Raw genomic sequence first — 17,782 nt, 5'->3', positions numbered from 1 at the left:
GGTCTGTTCTTCAGTTTATTGCTGATTTTCATTGTGACCTTGAGTAAATCACTTCTCTGCTCTTCCTCAGCTGTAAAAGAAGGATGCTTAGAGTTTATAGAACACCTTAAAATGGGTATGATTAAGGCACTACATATGGCCTTACTGTTATTGTTTATTATAGGATGGGAAAATCCATGGGATTTTGTTCACCTGTAATATTTGGATATGTGAACTTCAAGTAAATGCATTTCCAGTTGCAAGCCGCTTTGTTTGCAGCAAATGTAGCTGCCTGAATGGACAGTGGCTTAAAATGACCTGCTGTTGGTGGCTACCCCCTGAATGTCATCCTTGAGTTCAATGACAACAATTGGTTTGCTTGGACACCTGCTGTCTTTTTCTTCTCCTCCCTCCAGTTTATGTTTGGGATCCATACAATCCAAAGACAACTCACTGTTTTTCCTCTGTTTAGCAATTTGTCACGCACCAATGCATTAATTACAGAAACAATGGACAGTAAAATTAGATTGATTGTATCGTGGCGAGAAATGCAGGGTGGAGAATACTGACGCTGTTTCTGCAGCAACAGTAGAGGAGAGACTGGAGAGACGATACAGCAGCAAGATAGAGATGTAGCAGAGGGGAGAAGATAACAAGACCTCAGTATGGCTACTTGGTCCTCATAGTAAGATGGACCACTGTGTGCAAACGACCCCCCCTGGATATCAGTGGGGCTTGACTCAACTGCATTGAGCCACCCACACACAAGCAAACTGGAGAGGGGGGCTGCCAGCAGTGAACAGAGGTGATAATATATGATATATGGGTTGACAGTGCTAAAGGCAATCATGATGTGGGCAGCAATTCTGCTCAGTTATTGCTCCCTGCCTTGCAACCGGGAGGATTCATTCCCTGAAAAAGGGGAGCCCTAATGCAAGAGCTAACCATCCAGTAAACACATTCTTGAGTGAGTGTTTATACACCTAAAGAAAGGGAGAGCAGCAGTCCCGTCCACCGAAACCTTCCTTCTTTCTCCCAGTAAAATCTCTGTGACAGAATTTCCCCTCAGACAAGGACAATACTCTTTATTCATAAAAAAAGGCCAGGCCTCTGATTTCTGCTTACCCTGCAGACCCTGATCTGAGATTAATGTAGACTGTAAGATTCCTTTCAAAGAGCTGGCTTCCCATTTGAAGAAATTATGCCCCCTTATCATTGATCCAGACCAGATTGGTTTTATTAAAAACAGAAGTTCCTCCCACGGCATGTGGCGATTATTTAGCACTATGCATTTTTCCTGTAAATACCATGAAGAGCTGTTAGCCCTCAGTCTGCACATGAAAAATGCTGGAGATCCTGCAAAAAAAAAAAAAAAGAATAAAAAAGCTGTTTTTAATGGAATATCTTGAAGTCCTTCAGGTTTGAGAGGATTTTTATGTAATGGTTAAAAGAAAACCTATACGATCTCTCGTCTTCCTCCATGTATACTAACGTTTATTCGCATTACAGTAGCATCTGGCAGTCCCAACTGACTTCAGCACCCCAGTGAGCTAGGCACGGCACACACATAACAAGAGACAGTCCGGGGCTCAAAGAATGTAAGAGAAAATCTTTGCTCAGTGAAGCTAATGGCAAAACTCCCATAAACCAGTGGGGCCGGGATTCAAACTTACAGCCAAATTAGTCAAGACAGACAAAGGGTGGACGGCAGAAACCGAGACCTGCAGAGATCTGAATCTGAGACCTGCGCTGAATCATCTATATCAAAACAGCTGTAACAGAAGAGCAACCATTCCTCAGCAGAAGAACAACCTTTCAAGTATCCTGTCTCTGGCAGGGGCAGTAATGAAAGCATAGGAAAGCATAGGAAAAAAGCAACTATGAAGAGAACATTCCTTGGTACATCCTTTCAGTTTCTGTACTAAGATTTGGCGAGGTTTGAAAACCCCCAGGTCATTCAGACCACGATGTTTAAAGGATAGCCTCTCTGCATGAGTCTAAGCCCTCTCTGGACCCGTAATACACCTCTGGCCTCGGCACCTTCCATAGGGGAACTTCGGCACCTCCGCTGAGAAGCTGAGCTTAAATGTGCACAAGGTCACACGGGCATCGGCGAACTAGGCTGGAACTGAACTTCCTGCATTGTAGGAATAATTCTTTCCCTTCACCACAAAGGCATCCTTTCTTTCATCTCAGTTTCCAAAGCAATACTAGCAAATAAGATCCAGCTCTGTTACATCCTTTTAATGGTAGAACCTCCTGACTGGGTTAAAAGATGCAATGCTTTCGATTCACCAGCACATCTCACACCAACAGTTGTTTACAGGTGGGGCTGGGTGTGCAGGAATTAACCATTTTGTTTCAGATACTTTAAAAATAATCTTACTAACCTAATTGCCTCTACACTGTTCGACAACAGCATTATCTCCTTTCCATCCTTCCAAATGCCTAACGAGTTTCATTCCCTGGGCCACTGTCTCATTGTGGGGCAGACTATCGCAGAGCACAACATTTTCTTTCCTCCTGCACACATTTCAGCTCTTAGACTATCCCAAGCCGCTGTTGTTATTACTTGATTACAGCAATGTGTGTAGGCTCTGTTGTGCTAGAAACTGTACAAACGAATGGGAAAAGATGGGTGTGGGTAAGCAGGGAAAGTCAAATGTGAAGCAACAGCTTCACGCATCAGGCTGGCGATAGGGCCAGGAGTAATTCCAGTATCTGAGTTATCATCCAGTGTTTTGTCCACAAGATCCTATTTCACTTTGTGTTGGTCTTTGCTTTTCTTGGTCCTTCAGTGAGTGGACAGAGTGAAAGGGCTGCACTCTCCTTGAGATGGAGACACCACTTTGTCTAGTTAGTGTTGTTATCCAAAATGATCCAGCTGGGTTAAATTCGTCTCAGAGTATTTTTTGTTCCCATTCCCTCAAGCACAATGCCTATTTTGTAAATTGAGATCAGGCTTTACCAAGGGCTGAAGCTGCCTCTTTGAAGCCCATGGAGAAGAGATTAGGTATCAGGTTTTGTATTTGGGGATTATAGTGTCTTCTGCCTTCCATAAAATTATTTCCATTACATATTTATACATATGTATAAACAGACACACAAAATTTGAAGCCATTTTATAAGACCTAGAAAGATGGGCTTTCTCCATGATCAGCTGTCTGATATAAATATTCTTAAAATCCATGTCTTGTCAGCTGTCTAATTACCAAATTTCCTTTAAACTATCCAGTTCCCTTTTTATTTGCATTATTAAAATGCCTTCTTCCCTCTTTCTTCCACCAAGCCAAGGGCCCAAGCATGGAGACTTTTCCACTGCAGGAAGAGGCTGTTACGCACAGAGTTGGCATTGTTTTACCATGCCACACATAAAATTATATTATTTCACATGCCACTTTGAGACAGATCTTTCTTCCACAGATTTATGGCAGAGATGGTCTAATGTCACATACAGCACTTGGTAGTATGCTTTTTATATGACTGAGTTTGCTGATATTTCCATTGAATGACCTCTCCTATTTAGCTGTATGACACTTAATAATCTCACTGCTTGAAATAATGTCAGAAGATTCTGTTAACGGTAGAGCAGTCCCACATTGTAAGTTTGAGACAGCTCATTTGCTCACAATCCCTGCAGCACACTTCCATCCAGACATTGCCCATTATGTATAATCATCTGGGAGTAAAGCAGGCTCAGCGCAATGTTTGGGATAGCATAACGGGAAATGAGATTTGTATGGATATAGTGCTAAAATGCTCATGTACTTGGACTGAATATGAACTGGATGTCCAGCATCAGAGGAGGCTGATAACCAATAGCTTGCACTTCGCTACCATTTATTACTTACACAGAGAGGGAAGCTGTAGTTTAAACCTTGGTTCTGTGCTCATTGATACCAGATCTGTGCACAACTGGATCATCCTCTATACGAAACGCCTGGCTCAGGTATGAGAACTTGACAGTATTTATGTCAAATTAATCAGAGCATACAGTATAGTGTTTATCCTGGCCTAGTGACGGCTGCAGGAAGACAGATGATAGCTGATCCAGCAGAAAATTATGCTTTTGAAATATACCAAACAAGTGTGAATTGGCAAAATGAGTTTGTACTAGTTCTGCATTTTGCCTCAAGTGACAACGGCATTTTTGATCTATTAAGTATGCCCCTAGAACTGTTCTTGCCATCTTCCGAACTGCAGTTTACAAAGAAACAGACTTTTCCATTTGTAACTTATGTATGCAGAAGTGGAGCTGCACACAAAGAAACATACATTTTCTGCCGTGTAGTCAAGTGCAAACCCCAAAATAATCTCCACTGAGATAAAATAATATGAAAATATAATAATATAAATTATTAAAAAGGTATTTTTTTTTATTTAGGTGATTACAGTTTCCTCCTATATTTACCTAAGAGGTGCTAGTGAAAAAAAAATGATGGGAGAAGCAATCATACCTACTACATTCATGTTGAAAAAATAAGTTCTTCCATAAGTGATGGAGCAAATTCAGTCTGTCTTTCAATAGACGGGAAGGTAAAAGTCTTTTGTCCCCTAAACTTCCCTTTGCTTGGAACACTGTAATAGGTTCTCCTCCAACCCTTCCCTTTTTTTTCATCCCAGTTGAGCAAAAAATATCACAAGCTGTGGTTGATCAGCCAGTTGGCCATTGCCAGACAGAGTGGACGATGAACTATTTTTGTCTCTTTTTTCTTCACTGGAGGCATCAGTTTTGGTTTCCTCTACCTACTGATTTTCATGAGTACATTGGAACTCAAGCATTTTTATGGTTTTGCATGTGACTGAAATTGCTCAATGGATTTATTCAGGGAAAAAGCTATTCAAGGGTGGGGACAGCTAGCCAGCTTGCCCACATAATCACATCAGTCTTCTTTCTTCAAGGAAACAAGACTAAAAAGAAGGAAAGTTGTTACAGTGGCTAGCATAATAACGTAAGTTATGAGCGGAACGAGTTCAGTTAACAACTTCTGTGACCTTGGGAAAGATTCACAAAGGTACTTAGCAAGGTATTTTTCACCTAACTTTTGGTGTGCAGGTTCCAGGAGTCAAATTCACAAACCTGCACTATACACCTTGTGAAAAGACTCAGGTGCCTCAGGACTGGACCTCACAATCGCGTACATAGTAAGGGGTCTAACTAGAAATGTAACTGAGATATTTTAGTTTAGAAGTGCAGTGACTGTAGTCTTCCTACGTGGTCAGGGGAAAGACAGGTACAGGTGTAAAAGGCAATTTACCTTGCAGTTGATTGAAAGCTGAATTTCCCTATGAAGACAGCCAGCTTTCTTCATCAGTTATGTAAGAAACAGAGTGACTTGACTTCCGACATTCAGTTAATTGCTTAAATAAAATAGGATGGAGGAAGCCCTGAACGAGGCAAGAGAAAATAGCCAACACCATAGGTTCACAAAGGAAAAAAGTGGCGGCAGGTCATCTGATATCCCACCTATCTCCTCAGTTTTACTGCCCACCTTATCCTGATTTCAGCTGGGATAAAGTTAACTTTCTTACTAGCAGTGATAGGTTACTAGCATAGCTACTGCTGTGTTTTTAGTTGTTGGTAAGTAGTCAAGGCCTTTTCTGCTCCTCACACTGCCCCACCAGCGAGGAGGCTGGGGCGGCACAAGAGTCTGGGAGGAGACACAGCCGGGACAGCTGACCCCATCTGACCAAAGGGATATTCCATACCATATGGCATCATGCTTGGCATATAAAACTGGGGGAAGAAGGAAGTAGGGAGGATGTTCAGAGTTATGGCATTTTATCTTCCCAAGTAACCATTAGGTGTGATGGAGCCCTGCTTTCCTGGAGATGGCTGAACACTGGCCTGCCGATGGGAAGCAGTGAATGAATTCCTTGTTTTGCTTTGCTTCCGTGTGCAGCTTTTGCTTACCTATTAAACTGTCATTATCTCAACTCACGAGTTTTCTCACTTTTACTCTCTAGATTCTCTCCCCCACTCCACCAGGGGGGACTGCGTGAGCGGCTGCGTGGTGCTTAGCTGCCGGATAGGGTTAAAACACGACACCCCTCCGTGAGGCTGGGGTTCATGGAGCAGTGCTCTTCCCTGCCCTTCCCTTCTTTGTGAATGACAGGCTTGCTGTCATCTTTTCAAACTGATTTGGGAGTGGTGATAGCTTAAAGGGTTAGAGTAATTGCTGGTGAGAGACGGAGTCTAGGGCATTTGGATCCTGGGGAAATTCAACCTCAACCTCCCATCCGAATACCACGCTTCTGACCAAAAAAGCACCCCTTCATGAAGCTCTCTTGACAAAACTTTTCCAACACGGTGTGCGGCGTATTCACATAACAACATTGGAGCCCTGCAGTCTGAGTTAAAAGGTGATCCTTAAGGAATTGAGCTGGGTTGATATTTTACATATGCCTGACATAATACTTCCTCTGAGCCTTATAATATAATCTGATATGAGAGAAAAAAAGATAAAATATTAACACCCTCTCCTATTGCCATTCTTTAAAGTGACTTAAAACTTTCTCTTGATTAATCCCATTTGCAATGCTTCTAGGGTTGGCAAAGTAAGGGAGGAAGACAAAATGTAAGGTGGGACTATGGAAGTAAACTTTGGATTATTTCCTTATTTGATCTGTTCCAGATTTAGCTTTCAGTTTTCAGGGATGCACAGCACTGATTAGGCTCACTGATCATTTACCCTCATGAAAAATGTACTTAAGAAGCAGAGGTAGAGCAGAAATGTACGTATTGGGGAAGGCAGAAGATTATGTACATAAAGATGTTTGGAGGTAGGGCATTAGGCTGAGCTTTATTTTCTTCAACAATGATTCAGAGATACAAAAAAAACAATGATACACTGTTCATAAGACTTATTTATCTTTTCCACATAATTATTTTTTTTTGCCTCTTGCAACGAGAATTAAGAGTACTCTTTCTTTTTTGTCTTCTGCTCCTGTCATCTTGAATTGTTGAAAGGTGCCAGATTGACTGTGCTGGAGATTAAAATCCTTTAATTACCCACTAAACAGGTTATGTGCGGACAACAGAAGTGTAAGCTTCCTCATGCCACCCTGCCAGTGCATGCAATCAAGATCCCAAGGCCTGAGAGGGCGTCTGCCAGTCTTACTGAGTGAAAGAAAAGCACAAGACCAGACCTGGACCTAGTGAAAACTGAAATTGCTCCCAAAACCTGCACAGCTTTAAGCTCTGTATCTTTGATTTGATCTAGATATTTGGGGGAAGAAATAATCAGTGAAAATTAGCTCTCTGTAAAAATGATTGGTTATTTCCAAGTAGAAAACCGACTGATACCACTTAAATGTATTAGGTTGCAGATAGTCTTACTGTATTTGCTTAAATATTAATGCAGCATGTCGCTAACATTTGAATTTGAAGTACCTCCATCTTTTTATCAGTCTCTGTGTAATAGTACTTCCTTAAATTCTTCTTATATATATTCCCACTTTACTTAAACCTAAATCCTCTAGTTCTGGTCCCTTCAACAAAGTCAAATAGATCATCAAGCTTAATTTTATAATAATCTTCAGCTAGTTTAAATACCTCAGTCATGTCACCTCTTAATCATCTTTATTATTCTTCCAAGACTAAGTAATTCTCTCCTTATATGTAAACTCTTCCATCCTTATATGTAAACTCTTCCATCCTATTTATCAACTCAGTTTCTCTGCACTCTGCTGTCTTGGCTTCTATTTTCCTTTACATACATTGACCTTATCTAAACAGCATGGGCCAAATTCTAATCTCAGTCATGGCACTCTAAATCTGGAGAAACTGACTTCAGTGACTCTGTGTTTGATTTGATGTCAATGGATTTACTTCAGATTTACTCTGCTATAACTAAGCTCACAATCTAGCATTATGGTGTTTAAAAATTGTTTCTCAAAATACCCTTGTGTTTTTGTTATACACTCTCTTTTGAGTCCAATTAGCATTCTCTTGACCCCCTTTTAAAAAAAAGATCACATGGGGAATTTAAGTGGAGGTGCCGTCTTTACTTCTTTTCTGCCTTATTTGATGCCTGTTCAGTTCTTGAAGTCTCTACTGGTAAATGGCCACCTGAAGTATCGTGAATATCTTATGTGGAAGATAATGTCTTTTCGTGTGTTGTGAGGGTTTCATTCCATTTGCAGAATAAACTCTTGGGAATGAAGAACCAACACAAATTCCTATAGCTCTACTTTTACCTACACAGATTTTCTGGGAATTGCTTCCTTACATGTAGATATATATCAGCCTACTTTCTCCCAGAATGGCTCAAACTTGACAAAGCAATCCAGGACAGATTTGTTATCTTATGTCGTTCAGGTATCATACTGGTAAGTGGGTTTAGGAACTATAGACTAGAATACACTGTCAAGAAATCTAATTTTTGAAGGCCAGATCAATTATTATTGCACCTCTCAAGAGTTTACCCCTCATAGGACAGGGCTGGTAGAACAAACTACGGAAAAGACCTCACTGACCTGAAGGTGAAAGCAACTGTGCTAATCTACCCTAGTCTTAAAGCATCTTGAGCCAAATTCACTGATTTGGGTGGTGCCAAACCTGTGCCGTGGTCTATTCCACCAAGGAAATGGTGGGCGCAGTCACCAGCAGCTGATGAGTGTGTTGGACTGCTGGGCTTGAGACTATCCATGAGAAACCAGGTCCTGCTGTTCCATTCCGCAGAAACCTGCTTTAATCACTGAAACCCTGCTCTATGCTCCTAAGAAATCAGGCCTTTCCAGGTATGGCTGATCTTATGTCTATATATTCTTTCACCTCAGAGAGTCACAAAGCGTTTTAGATACTGAAGAGAATCACTTTGCTAAGGAGAAACATGGCAACTCATTATCAATGCACAGTGAGATAGCACAACACCTGCTATCTTCAAATGAAAAAAAAAAATTATCCTAGATCCAATTGAAGCTTCAGGGAGTTATTTTTTTAAGTAGGGAGAATGCAATTACTCAAACTTCATCACTGTTCTACCCAATGATTTTTAATTACCTTACTTTTATGTCTCTTGTGCAACTGCTCACCTCTAGGATCATTGCCTCTCCTTTTCTGCTGACTAGGAGGGCAAACTGCTGAGTGTACAACCGGTTCTGCAGGCCCCTTTCAGCTGGATCTGAGCAGGTCATTATCTCAACGTGTCCATCCTCCGACCACCTCTGTGAAAATGGGAAATGGCATTGCCCCCGTGTTACAGCTGGGAAAGTTAGACAATAAGTGACTCATCCAAAGGTACATGGGAAGACTAAGGCAGAGCAGGCACTGTTTCATGTCTTGAAATCTACGACAGTGCCACCAACCCTCATTCGTCCTTTCTCTCTAAATCACTAAAACAGCTTCTGTTACAGTTTTCTCTGAAGCCAGTTAAGCGTATACCTTCTATACTCATGCGCGTGTTAAGAAATCTGAGGCCTCAACCTGAAGTTGTGATATACTTAGATAACCAGATATAATTAGTTATTTCTTTAAGAACCTATATTTAGGAATCCAAGATGTAACATGAGAGAAAATCTGATTCTGTCTTTATAATAGTTATATACTTTTTCATCTAGCGCCCTTGATTTATGCCCCAGTACACGGAAAAGGAATATGTACCATTTATTTCTATAGACAAGTTTCCTTGCTTGTGTAGCTGTAGACTAAAGATGGTGATGCCCCTGAACCTAGAGAATGTTTCTGTTTTTTAAAAGTCTAGTAACACTCATGCACTGATTAACATAATCTGCTCCTCCCTCCACGTGGATGTGTTCTGAGCTGCCCTTTATTTGACCTTGTTCTTTATCGAGATGCTGATTATATCTGTTGTTCTATAGAAAAAGTAGATATTCGTCACTATACTGCATGAGGTTTTCTCCATACTGACTGACCTCATCAGAGCTTTGTTCCTTCTGTACATTGGTATTTATTTGCAGTCTTAAAAAAACCCCACCAAAACAGAAACTGTGAAACTCAGTCTGTGTACCCTCAAATTATATTATGGAAAGTTACTTAAAGAAAATGACTGTCATGTGCTCATAAAAAACCCCAGAGAAATACGGTGGTGTTTATTTAGCAGGAATACTGTGCAACATCATCTAAGACATTTCTCCAAGTCATTACATATGATACAGAGGACTTAGTTCTGAGCGGTCGGAACTATAGAGTATGTATTTGTTTCACTAAGTACAATAGCAATTAAAGTACAAAGGAGCATATTAGTAAGGTGAAATTGTTGGGATAGACTTACCTAGCAGCTCATACGAAAAGATGTTTGAAAAGTTGGGATGCCCGTAGGCCTTGCATGAGTCTGACCAGCTGTGCCTCAACTCCTCAACTGTTAGATGGGACCAGCAGTTCCGAGGAGATGCTGGGAGGTTAATGCGTCAAAGCAAGAGACTGAGGCACTGGAGTGGGGGGTCATGCGCGTACCTAAGATAGATATCTAGAATGATAAATCTTTGGTTTGGCCACAGTTTTTCACGGGGCAATTCAGAAAGCCCAACCATGGAACAAAAGCACATTAAATCTTCTCTGTCTGGGTTGTCATCAGTTATTGTGAGAACATTTCCCTGGGGCTATATCACTTCCAGGATTTTCCCTTCGACCAGGCCCATATCCCAGCTCCTGTAACTGCAGCTACACTTGGGAGAACATTTGAGGGCCTCAGAGATATCGATGTGTCTTCGATTTGCAGTCCTGTGACTTGCAGAAGATGTGGATGAATAGCCAAACAATGTATATAGTAATAGTTATTATAATAGCACAGCACGTCAGTTTTCAATTAAATGTTCTCTTCTACTGTGTCATCCAAGACGGGCTGTATTGCGGGACTTGTGATCAGAGGGGGATGAGAAGAATACAGAGTTACCAAAACAACGCTGCTGGCCAGCAAAGAGAATGACTACCCAGGGAGGGAAGGGGTGGAGTGAAGGGAAGGGAGAGGGGAAGAAGGGTGGAGAACAGAGATTCTGCAATGGTAATATGCTGGCAGAGCCCTCCATTGGCAGCCAAATAACAAAGGATTTTGTGACCTTCAGTCACTTGCGTAAAGAGAAGCACATGTACAGAGTGGCAGCAGCTTGAGCCTGAGGTTCTCAGGTCCCTCTCCCATTATCAGTCAATGGGCATCACATACTTCCTTGGGTATTGTTCGTAATAAAGTCTAATCCCATATTGTTTACATCTGATGTCTTTTCAGCACAGACCATTCTTTTAGTCTTAAAGCATCCCCTTATTTTATGTTCTTTTGTTACGTGATGAGTGGAGACATGTAATACAAACTTTTCATTTCATCCATCTTTATAGCTGTATTCAGTAACCAAGCTTGATTATTAAATTTGAGCCTTATTCTGCATCAATCTACTCCTGTGCTATGTTCTCAGGCCAAGTCGTCTAAGCAGACCATAAACCAGATGTGATTCTTAACTTTTTCAGGACTTAATTTTGCCACTTGGTTTGGATCACAGAGAAGTTTTCAGCCTGCAGTCTTTGATGCCTTATGTTTGCGTTCATAAAAATTATATAGAAAGTTATAAAAGAGTGATAAGGCCTTCCAGTTTTACCACTAAATGGAAAAGTTGTCCACACAAAGAATTTATAACCATCTTGTAGCAATTTCTAGGATCTAAAATCATTTTAGCTGATTATGCGTTAGAGATGTTGAAAAGAATGTAAACCTACCAGTTTCTATGCAAGAATCATGAGAACCAACTCTGTTTCCAGCTTTTATACACCAAAGGCCTCTCTTCAAACCCTGCTTACATGCTGAGATACATTGACTTCAATAGGACAACGTACGTGAGTAAGGAAGATTTGAATGACTGAGGGTTTCAGGCATGGGATCTAAGATCAAGACGCATGAAAGCCTTTTAGTTAATTCGCTTCAGCATCACTAAAACTGAGTGACTGAAAAACTTCAGTTATGATTAATGACGTTGAGATATTTTTCAAAAGAAAAAGTCGGGATTCTTTGTAAGTCTTTTGGCCTGTTTTTAAAGTGTGATAGTTACATTTAAAACGTCTTTTAAAATTATTAAATAAATAAAAAAGCATGCATATTCAAGAACTAAAAATTAGCGAGAGACAGATTTTAAGCCAAGCTTTCTAGTCATCAAACGCTGTATAGGGAGCTTCCTTTTGGAAGTGGGTGTATTTAAAAAAGTGAATGCTTCCAACAGTCTTTTGTGTATGTGAATTTTGTGACAAGCCAACAATTTTGTTATATTTTATCCTATAAGGGCTTGCAAAAATGCAGTTTGTAGAAAAATGCAATGATTTTAAAAGGAAAACTTAGAAACATTCTTACTGTCAAGGATTAGAGACACAAATAACCTAGTCTTAGGCATTTGCACCATCCCCCCATCTTTCGCTGATACCACTTTGGTAGACAATATCATTTTTGTCTCAACAATTTAAACCCACCCAAATGTAAATGTAAGTTAAGAAACATTGATGCACAGAAGGAAAAATTCTCCTAACCTCTGCATTTGATATGATCGTGCTTTCACTTGGCAGGTTGCATACTCGTAATAAACTCTTTGCACAATAAGTGTTGTTGCAACACCCTGCTATTAACAGTGCTGTTTCGTGCACCTAATGATAGCAAAGCTATGGAAATAATAAAGCAATTTACAAATACTAAAACAAAAAGAAGTTGTATTTCCTCACATATGTAGGGTATGTGCTGATCCATTTATGCTTCTGCTGATTTCTGCTGAAGCATGAAAAAGGTTGTAAATCATATTTGACATACATCCCATGGGTCAGCCACCACTCTTCTAAGATAGCTGAATGGAATGGGAATAACCACTTTTGGAGGCAGAATATGAAAAAGGAGCTGTGATGTACTGTATAAGGTGGAAAACCATCACTTAAAAGTGATCAGCAGCTTTAACTCAGGTGCTTGCGCTTCTTTTTTCAATCCAGGCGAGGAAATGGTAGAACAGAATGGCAAAATGGGAATCCTCCATGAACTTTAACATTGTCATGAGATGGGCCCCAGCAGGGTCGGAGACTGCTTCAGGAGTGCAGGGAAGGTGTCAGGGTATTCACTGGAATAATGATCTGAGAAAGAGGCAACCGGTCCCATCAGTTCTTACTTCTGAGGTCCGAACAACGTCTTCTCCCAGCATTTAAAATTCAGGACTCTCTCCTGACTCCCAGCGTGGCAGTACAGATATTTTGTATGTTCATGTGAACAGAAGCCCTTCGAGGAAGTATTGTAGAAAGGGTGAGAGATAGCTGCTGATCATTTGTATTTATGTTGTACGCACTATATGAAATTACTAAAGCAGACCCAGTTCTGCCCTTAGTGAAGATGATGGCAAACTCTTTCCCCGTCAGTCCAGTGGGACTAGGATCAAGCCATGACAGTGTTTGGTATGCCACCCTCTCAACCCCAGAAGCATATGACGAAGATGCTCTCATGTACCCAGGCAGAAATGTTATGACATTCAGCGCATCTGCAAATGGAATGGCTGTGTTCACACCTGCTCTTTTGTCTAGGCTGCCTTTTCCTATTTCAATCAAGTTCCACCCATGTCCTCTCTTTTTTTCCTGGCTCTTAGACATTTGCTATAACCAAGAGAAAAGAGCAGCCTGACACTTCTAAGCAGGGATGTAAGTCGCTATTTGTTGAAGTGGCCGAAAGTGATGACAGCGAAAAAAGGCAACTCCCGCTGCTTGCAAAACCCATCCACCCTCTCCTGCTGTCCAGGCTGGGACTGCCCATGCCAGAAGCAAGGAACACAAGTTCCTGTGAGATGCAGCGTCTATCCCACGTTGCCTCCATGTGCTGCTGCCGCCCCTCAAACACTAGTATCAGGATACAGAAGGTAACAGCTACTCGCATGCATGCATGCGTGCACACATGTGTATGTTACCACGTATATGTATATTAATGCATTAATTCATTTGTAGATGAAGGGTAATCAGCAATGTCATGACGTCACGGGGGCCTGTAATTGCACATCAGTCTGGACTCTGTGCCCTGATCTGCAGGCTCGCATTACTGGCAATAACATTTCTGGTGTAATCATGCATATACTTCGTATTCCTCTGGCCAGGATGAAGCTGTAGGAGCTAATGTATTCTGAGTCAGACCAACTGCCGCTCATGAAGGGAAAAAAAGACTTGCTTGAGTAACCGTAATAATTGGAAAATTATTTTGATAGCCTGAAACAATCTAATATATTACAGAATTTTATTAAAATAATATCAAATCAAATTAACTGCTATTCCATAATGAATTAGGTAACAAGGTAGGCAGATATTAATCGGCCTTGGCTCCCAGGCAGGGGAGCCAGGAATTTATTAGCTCTTGCGGCTTGTGTGAGGGTGAAGACAGAAATCAGTATCACAGGCTGCAAGGGAAGCCCCTGAGACAGCTGAGCTTTTACTTTTTTCTCACTTTCACTTTATAATCCATCATTAAACACTTGTATTTCTTTTATGTGGGGTCTTATGAAATTTTTAATTTTTTAATTGCTTTGTGATTTAATAATGAGGATTTTTTGTGCGCGCGTGTGTGTGCATAGCATGTGTAACTCAGCCGCCAATATTAGAATTAACTCACCTTTGTCCACCTATGGCTAACCTTTATGAAAGAAAGAAGTTATTTTACAACTTGTCTAATTAGCAGGAGAAAGATTGACAAGTTCATAGGCATTGTGGCATCAATAACTGGGCTTAATCGACTAATAGACCTGTCCTGTCCTGTCCTGTCCTGTCCTATCCTATCCTATCCTATCCTATCCTATCCTATCCTATCCTATCCTATCCTATCCTATCCTATCCTAAAGGGGCAATGGAGCAACAGTGGGCAGGAAGCATGAAGAAGGGACAAAATAGGGTGTGGTGTCCTCCAGTGAGATCTTAGTGGTAGTTACACTACATACTTAGGAAATGATGAGGCTATGCCTTGTTCATTCCATTTTGTTGACGTCGGAATTTGCTATGATCAGCACTAATTTTATTTCCTGCTGCTTTGTGCAGTCTGCTGCTAACTCCTGGCTGGGTGGTGGTCCTAGCAGCTACATGAGTAGCAGAGGGCTGGAATCTGCCTTTTTGTGCTAGGTTTCTGTTTGTGCAGAGAGATAGATTCCCCTTAGTTTGAACTATGACAGGTGAAGTTACAAATCACGCCAGTACTAGCAGGAAGGAGGACACTTATTTGATTCAGAAAATCTCATGAGGAAACCAACTTTTGGAGCTGGAGCTTATTAAGTCATGAGAATAAGTGAATCTGGAGTGGTGTGTTCTTGGGAGGGTGGCTGTTTTGTGTGGCTGATGGAATAACAGCAATGGATAGAATAACAGAGATAGCAGCAGCGGGTAAATTTGAGCAAGAGAAAACTGTCAGTAAAATCAGACCTCCATTTCCTTGGAATAAGCTGATTTGGAGTCCCAGATTTGGAAAACAGGTGAGGAAATGAAGGTGAGAGAAGACAATTATGTCTCTGAAAATATCCTCTGGATGTTGGAACAAAAGCTGGAGGAGCATATCTGTCTCTGTATCCTGTCCCAGAAGAGAACTGAGGCTTGTTCTTGGGACCTCTCAGCCAAAAGGAGGATATGAAGCTGATGTTGCACTCACACTCAGCATTTAAAAAAATGTGTCTAGTTTTGGTTTCCATGCATTAAAGGCAAAAAGTGAGCAGGGCTGCTTGCTGCTTTCAGAAATTCTGCTTCTGAGCAGGGCCAGCTGGAGTAATTTTTGTGGTCCTGCTTGGGAGGAGGAGGAGAGAGTGACACTGGTGCTATTCTGAAACACGAGCTCTATGTGTCCCACCCCATCTTGCTTTCTGCAGTCTTTCTCATAATTCTGGTCTGTGCTGACTTTGCTTCATAAACAATGGGCGTTCCCAGCACTGAAATTTTTGTTCCCTTCTTGGTTTGTGTCTGTGGAAAGGAAAACGAAACAGAGAAGGTCAGAAGAACAGAAGCCTCCAGCGGCCTTTCCAGACATGGCACAAACTCGATTGTGCAGTGCCTAATGGGATACACGAGAGCAATGAAATCTGTATCGCAGAGCAGCACCAGACCTATTCATTACACCTCTCCCAGGCATACTGCCCAGACGCTGGTCAGATGCCTTCAGTTCTTGTGTTACTGCTGTCATGCTTTCTCCTTGATTATCTCCTGCCTGCTTTTCCCTCACTTGACGTTTTCATTTGGACATGGAATTTCTTCATCATTCCAGGGAAAGTCAGGGGGACACCAAGAAGGAGAAATAATGGAAGTACCTGTCCTTCTGGAAGGAGCTGGGCAATAGAAGGTAACTTCATTGTCTATGTGCCAACCATTTAGCCATTTGACATGTCTATTAGCAGAACACATTGTTGTTCAAGTACTTGTCTTAGGGATAACTTAGATGCTTTTTCAGTCAAAACTTATGTTTGTTCTTGCTAGAAAAGTCTAATGATGGGCAGGAGGGTGCCTGGATGAGGTCGAAGTAAAACATGCCCGGTTTGGGAAACACTCACTGAGGGATGAAAGAGCGTATCTGCTGCAACTGCAGTCTTTCGACAGAGAAGGGAAAGAAAGGATAACGTTCCTTAGAGAGATACATTTTTCTAGGGTTAGTGGAATCACTGCATACTCACTTCAGGCCTTTGAACTAAAAGCCCAGCTGTTACCCCAGATGAGAAATCCAGTTTGTGTCCTGATAAATGTAGGCAGAGAATTTTACTCCAACAACTGTTCTTGTTCAAATATAAAAGCAGTTCTAAAGAAAAACTCTTCTTGGCATTACAATTGGCTTTGGATTTTCAGCACATAAAACAAGTAGAACATGCTTCTTCGATGACATGGGATGTTCAGTGTGTGCTCTAGTGATGTCATTTATGACAATTCATGCCTTGTTATTGCTATTTGGCTGCTGGACTTCCATGATTGTCATTTCTGGACAAGACAATCTACACCTACGTAAAGAAGATTGCACAAAGAATGGTTCTCTGGTAGGCTGAGGACGCAGTTCCTTAAACTTCCCTACCCTACTACCTGTGTCTAACAAGCCATAGCTTTAAGCTGAGAGCCATGAGGTAAGTACCACCTGGCTCAGAGAGGAGGGCTGATGGGAGACGCTGGAAGTTGCCCACATCTTGAAGCTGCTACAGTCCACTGCAGCACTGGGGAGCAGGGCTGGGAAAGCTCCTATCAGAGCCCCTGGGGTGTCTTCTCCCTCAATTTGTCCAGGAGCCTCATGCTAGCCCCATTCAGCTTGTGGCCATGTAGAAGAAATGTGGAGCCTCAAGAGCCACAGGATGCAAAACTGGCACTTGAAAATTCCCAGTTGTCAGGCAGCTCCCCAGCTTGTCTTAAAGCAATATCTGTATGTACTCCAAGGTATTAACGCTCACACCTTGGAGGTGCAGTAACATGTGGGCCTTTTGTTTTTCATGTTTTGCACATAAATAGATCTAAAATGAAATTAACAGCTCCCCGGTTGATAATTACTTTGAAGGGAATGAGATCTGATTTATACAAGCCCACTGGTTAGGGAGATAAATAAGAGACCTTAAATTAAGAATGAGGGCAATAAAGGTCAAATGCATAATGGTGGAGATGCATGTGAGGACAAATTGGCTTTTTGACTGTATCCTTTTATAGAAACATTTAGTTTTAAAAGTCATAGTATGGTAGTGTGAAATGGAATATTTTTATTAAATATCATATCATTGACTGAAATGATGCAGAAGTGAGAGTGGTAGGCACTGATTAAAACTAGTTAATGAAGATTTTGGTTTTCCCATCTCCTTCCAAAAGCTAAGAGCAATTTGGGTTTGCCTGCTTTGGGAACTACACAAAGGTGAGAAG

Source organism: Chroicocephalus ridibundus, chromosome 4 (assembly GCF_963924245.1).
Source record: "Chroicocephalus ridibundus chromosome 4, bChrRid1.1, whole genome shotgun sequence".
NCBI classification, from domain to species: domain Eukaryota; kingdom Metazoa; phylum Chordata; class Aves; order Charadriiformes; family Laridae; genus Chroicocephalus; species Chroicocephalus ridibundus.
Note: the sequence above shows the minus strand (reverse complement) of the source record.